Source organism: Silurus meridionalis, chromosome 1 (assembly GCF_014805685.1).
Source record: "Silurus meridionalis isolate SWU-2019-XX chromosome 1, ASM1480568v1, whole genome shotgun sequence".
NCBI classification, from domain to species: domain Eukaryota; kingdom Metazoa; phylum Chordata; class Actinopteri; order Siluriformes; family Siluridae; genus Silurus; species Silurus meridionalis.
Genome location: NC_060884.1, coordinates 32,166,582 through 32,173,372, shown reverse-complemented (window position 1 = coordinate 32,173,372; position 6,791 = coordinate 32,166,582).

The window sequence follows — 6,791 nt, the reverse complement described above, 5'->3', positions numbered from 1 at the left end:
GCTGCGTCGAAACGCTATGGGAACGCCCCATAGCGTTTCGAACGCAACTCGAGTTCCTGAAGGGGAACTACTAGTTCAAGAGTTAAAGACCTGGAAGTTCCCCTTCAGGAACTCAAGCTGCGTCAAAACGCTATGGGAACGCCCCATAGCGTTTCGACGCAGCGTCTCGTTCCCTCAGGGAACTAATGTTACGTTCGTAACCTAGAGACGTTACAGAACATCCGTCTGAATGCAGGTTAAAAAGCTGAAGCTTCTGTATACTGGTTTTTGGGATGATGAGCAAAATCTCTGTCTTATCAGAATTTAATAATAGAAAGTTATGAGTCATCCAATCTTTTAATTCTCTAACACACACAGTTATCCGAGCCAATTGAGCCGTATCGTCTGGTTTTGATGAGATATATAGTGGGTATCATCTTCTATTCAGCTTTTTAATAATATTTCCCAGGGGAAGTATGTACATGAATTTTGTGAAAAGCAGGGGTCCTAGAACTGAAGGGAATAAAACCTGAACAGGATGCAAAAGAACACATTGTCAGGCAAAGACAAAGCCTTCATTGAAGAAGGGTAAGTTATGCAACACAAATAGCACTTTGACATTCACACATCTTACCCTGGCTTAAGCCACATATTTTACATACATGTTAAGAGTCAAACATTTAACAATTGTCAAAATACTTTCTCAAATTTCATGTGAGAATAGTGTAACCAAAATCATAATGGTGACAACTGATGCATGATGTTTTTCAATCCCCTGTTTGTTTGTTTGGGGTTTTGGTCTTTGAATGAGTAAGCTGGTTAATTGAATAACAAATCGGCAGACATTTTTAGGGAAAGGTTTGTTTGCACTTGAAAATGTTGAACCTTCCCCACCTTTGTTGTTGAATCCTGTGGGATTTTCTCTCAAAGTAAACAGGTTGAAGATATTCAAAGCAAATACTTGTTTGACTTTAAATGGAATGGAACTCGTGACTGGTAAGTTGCTGGTTCATTCCTAAGGGGGTGTTATTTTTTTGTTTACCTTGAGAGGATCATCACACCTAAATTTACTTAACAAAATAATTTAATTATTTGGAAGGGAAATAATCTGTTGCATGATATTTCATAATAGCATCTTATTTTACAATTAAGTAAGGAAAGGTTCACTCACCAGAACATGTAATATTTAGTTAGTTCTTTATGTTTTAAAAGGAATGTTTGTTGTTTGTTTTTTCTCTCATCAAAGATTCTTCGAAAGAGGATGGAACAATTGAACGACTGGTGAATGATAATCACGGAAATTTAAACTGCAAAATGAGGACCATTATTGTTAAAGTAAGGCCACACCTGTGCTGCTTAGTATAAGGCATATCATTCCAGATGAGGAGGTTACATACAACTATAGGAATTCCTCTTGGCCATGGTGTTTAAGAGTAAGTATGTGCTCTCTTAAATACTTTTTTATTACACAAATTCAAACATATTATAGTTTTTATTATGCAAAATGTAAAGAATAAATTTTAAATATTTGTGGATGTTTGTTTCATATCTGCTGTGTACACAACATAGGTGTGGAGATAAAAATAGATATTTAGACTTTGCTTATTATTGTATATACTAGAATGAGTTATATTGTCTACTTAGCAAAATTTTTCCGTTATTGTTTTTCCCTCATTTGACACACTTGATGAGAAGCTGTTGGTTTGGTTGTCTGTCTGCTTTATAAGCTTCATTTACACTTTACAATCTTTTGGTATTTAGGTGTATTTTTGTCAAGCCGATCCCAAGTAAATAGTGCTAAATACATGTGTATACTTGATATAAAATGTTTTTAGCACTGGGTGGAAAACGCATTTTATCCGATTGTATTTTGTAGTTTAATGGTTGGCAAGAAAGAAAAGTTGACTGGAAATAAAATGTTGGAAATTTCACTTTTTGAATGTAACAGGCATGGGAAAATATTATTATATTTGTTTTTTTTGTTTTTTTTTTTTGGGGGGTGGGGTGGGTTGGGGTAGTTGGCCTGTATAGAAAAGTGATACAAATGGAAGTTGCCGTGTGACATTTACATGTGAAGTTGACTTAATCAAACTTTTTAAAATATTTCTTCATATTTTTTTCCCATTACTGTCATGGTTGCAGAGTGACTGAAGCAAAACCCCAGGGTAGTGAAGAAAAGGGTTTTTATGAAGTAGTAGCGCAACAGGTAAACAAACAGAAATGCCGAACAAAAAGTAAATAGTTCTTCGGGGAGGAAGAACAGAGCGGTCTCTGGAGGTATAGAGACCGCGGTGGATATCCACAGGAAAGTGGAATGTCGTGTAGCGAGGTCACAGTGTTCATCTACGTGAAATAGTAGAACTGATGGTGAGTGAGAGCAGGAGAGGGGTTTATGTAGGGCTGTAGTTAATGAGCCGCAGGGGCCGATACTTAGTATGATGGGGACAGACTACGTGTGTGTGTGTGGAGCTGAGGGATGGTGTGGCAGGCTGTCCCCTGGCAGTTACAGTGCCACCATGAAGTTTACAGTGCTGTTATCTCCAGTTTGGATTCTTGTAAATAATGTAGTTGGCCTGTGTCAAGTCAAAAATGGATTGGTGTAAATTGTAAATGTAAATATGTATGTCATGTCACTCAAATATATGGTTGTTCATGTGTTTATTTATGTATCTGTGTTCTTGACCCTCTTAAAAACAAAATAATTTGTTCTTCAATTCCCTGTTTTTTTGGCTGTTAATATTATTATTTTTCACTCCAGTAAAATTCAAATCACATGTATTTAAAAAGAACAGTGATTTAAATTAAACTGGACTGAAAAATAATAATATTAAAAACAAAAAAACAAAAACAGGGGAAAAACAGGGATTTTTAATAATCCAATAAGTAGAATGTTTTGGAAAACAGTGAAAGGAAAACATTATACTTATTAGATTATTGTATTAGGTTTTATTTAAAATACACAGGTTCTCCTGAAATGTATAGTGTGTGTTGGTTCTATCTGATTATGTAAGTATGTATATTGCAGTTATCTGTTACCGACCTTTTCACTATCTTTTACTTTTATCTTCCTTTATGTATATTTTCTCAAGTGTCATGCTTACAAACTTATAAGTCCCAGCTACATCCCAACTCCAATTTCCAGCATAGACCATGGTCTACAGTGGGGAAATTAATTATTTGATCCTCTGCTGATTTTGCCCTTTACCATGAAATGAATAGTTTAAAATTTTTATGGTAGGTTTATGTAAACAGAGAAAGACAGAATATAAAAAATTAATCCAGAAAAAAAATTATTATTTTAAAGGGTTAGAAATTAATTTGTATTTGATCAAGTGAAATAAGTATTTGATCTCCTACCAACCAGCAAGAATCCTGACTCTCACAGACCAAAAGAAGTCTTATCCCTTTAGGAAAGTACTCCTAATAACTCAATATGTGTATAAAAGACACCAGTCACAGAATCGTCCTCTTCCATTCAAGCCTCTTCACCACCATGGGCAGGACCAAACTGCTGTCAAAGGACATCAGGGACAAGATTGTAGACCTGCACAAGGCTGGAATTAGCAGACCATCAGCAAGAAGCTTGGTGTGAAAGAGACCATTGTTGGCACAATCATTTAAAAATAGAAGAAATACAAGATAAGTCTATCGCCCTCACTCTGGAGCTCCATGCAAAATATCACCTAATGGGGTGAGGATGATTCTGAGAAAGGTGAGGGATCAGCCCAGAATTACACAGGAGGAGCTTGTTAATGATCTCAAAGCAGCTGGGACCACAGTCACCAAGGAAACCAAGCCGAATTTTTCTCTTCATCAAACGAACAAAGGCGCAATAATAAACACCTGTTTAAACTTGTTTATTCATACCTTTATCAAATCTACCCATCGTGAGGGGTTACAGTGGACTGCGTCCCAAGGCACTGCTCCATTGTCCTCATGGGTGAAGTACCACACTAACATGTATTCATAAAAACAGATGTTACTTTCCAAACTCCAAATCAGGTTAAGCCTGCTGTGGCCTTTACTGTGGCTGTTCTGTGGACTGGTTTATTGTGTCAGTACTGATCAAGTCTCCTGTCTTATCATAATGAACAGTCTTTACGTAAGCACAGGAGCTCTGCACTTTAACCTCTTGACAAACCACTAAATGGCGCTGAATATGTGTAGTACATGTGTAATTGATAACTTTATAAGGATGTGGCCCTGACGTAATAATACATTAACAACTAATGAGTTCATTTTGGTCAATGAGTAGGTAACAATTAGTTAACAATAATGTGCCCCTCCAAGTAAAGTCACGACATAATGATACATTACCGATTCATGAGTTCATGTTGGTCAATGAGTAGTTAAGAATGAGTTAGCATTAACGTGCACAGGAGGACACATTCCTAAAATATCAACATCCACCAAGGTCTTTATTTTGAACCAGTACAATATCCAAAGATCAACATGCTCCTCTAAGATCTAATTATTAAAAAATTTACCTAAGGTTTAAAGTAAGCGCAAAATTCAAAACACACGTTTAATTTTAGCTTCAGAACAGCTCACATCAACATGTGTAAGTAAACCTGTATTTACTCTACATCAAACACAGCATTAAATGTTCAGTAAGTTGTCCTCTACACAGGAAATTGATGGCGAATATTTTTTATAAGGTGTCCAAGGGGTCCTTGCTGATGTCTCTCACCAAGCCATTGACTCCACTCTATGAGTGGAAGGTGCTCTTTAAGCATCTTCTCTGTCCTGTTCCCTCGTAGTACCCATATGTTTGTTTTATATGTCAACTATGCTCTTTCAATGTGTTGTGTATGGGCTCCACTGTGTGGGTCTACAAACCATCGGGAATGGTCCACTGTAAAATGTCTGGAAGCCATAGTCAACAACAATCTTTTTTGGAAATATCAAGAAGGGCATTGCTCTCTTTTAAATGCTTTATCATGTCCACATTAGGCTGAGCTAGACAACGCGTAAGACAGTGAACATTTCTGGATACTTCGTGCTTTTTAAAAGTTGCTCTCAAAGCTTTAAATTCCTCACGATTTGCTGTACCCAATTCAGCAATTTGGGGCTTGCATGACAATGTTATTTCTGTAAACCTTGATTTTATTGTATGCTTCAGCTTTGCTGAAACCACCTTTTACTAGCTGTAAACCTTCTGGTAGCATTGGACAGCATCTTTAGAAGTTCTTACTGGAAAAACCAAATAATCAGTGCATATTCTATACTATATATCATTTTTTGGTTTATTTGATAAAATAAATGGAGGGAATCTCCTCAACCACCACCAGTGTACAGCATCTACCTGGATGATGCAACAACAATCATAGTGTGCCAGAACACCCCCACAAACCGGCTCATTGGTGGAGAGTGACAATGCAGTGTGTGTGTGTGTGTGTGTGTGTGTGTGTGTGTGTGTGTGTGTGTGTGTGTGTGTGTGTATATACAGTTGTGTTCAAAATTATTCAACCCCCAATGCTGTAAATGGTTTTAGGGAATTTAGTGTACATTTGTAATTGTATTCAGAATGAAATCCTACAAGGACTTCTTAAAGAACCATATGCAACTAAAATGACATCAATTAGTTTTGTAATACAGTAGTAAATGTTTCTTTTGTGAATTCTTCATTGACATAATTATTCAACCCCTTAAAGACTACCACTCTGAAGAACAGAGGTTCAATGAAGTGTTTTTAATCAGGTATTGAAAACACCTGTGGATATCAGGGAGCAGCAATAAAGCCTAATAAGCACCAATTAGGCAGCTTTAAAATGACTGTGATACTCAGCTCCTTCTAGACATTTACTGGTGTGGTTACAAACATGGTGAGGTCAAGAGAATGGTCCAGGAAGACAAGAGAACAGGTGATTACTCTTCACAGGAAGGGCAATGGCTATAAGAAGATTGCAAAGATGTTAAACATACCAAGAGACACCATAGGAAGCATCATTCGCAAATTCAAGGCAAAGGGCACTGTTGAAACGCTACCTGGTCGTGGCAGAAAGAAGATGCTGACTTCGACTGCTGTGCGCTACCTGAGCGTAGAGTGGAGAAAAGTCCCGTGTGACTGCTGAGGAACTGAGAAAAGATTTGTCAGATGTGGGTACTGAAGTTTCTGCTCAGACAATACGGCGCACCCTGCGTAATGAAGGCCTCCATGCCAGAACTCCCAGGCGCACCCCCTTGCTGTCCCCAAAGAATAAGAAGAGTCGACTGCAGTATGCCAAAAGTCATGTGGACAAACCACAGAAGTTTTGGGATAGTGTTCTGTGGACTGATGAAACAAAATTAGAACTGTTTGGGCCCATGGATCAACGCTATGTTTGGAGGAGGAAGAACAAGGCCTATGAAGAAAAGAACACCTTGCCTACTGTGAAGCATGGCGGGGGGTCAATCATGCTTTGGGGCTGTTTTGCTTCTGCAGGTACTGGGAAGCTTCAGCGTGTGCAAGGTACCATGAATTCTCTTCAGTACCAGGAGATATTGGATGACAATGTGATGCAGTCCGTCACAAACCTGAGGCTTGGAAGACGTTGGACCTTTCAACAGGACAATGATCCCAAGCATACCTCCAAGTCCACTAGAGCATGGTTGCAGATTAAAGGCTGGAACATTTTGAAGTGGCCATCGCAGTCACCAGACTTAAATCAGATTGAGAACCTCTGGTGGGACTTAAAGAAAGCAGTTGCAGTGCGCAAGCCTAAGAATGTGACTGAACTGGAGGCTTTTGCCCATGATGAATGGGCGAAGATACCGTAGATCGCTGCAAGACACTTGTGTCAAGCTATGCTTCACGCTTAAAAGCTGTTATA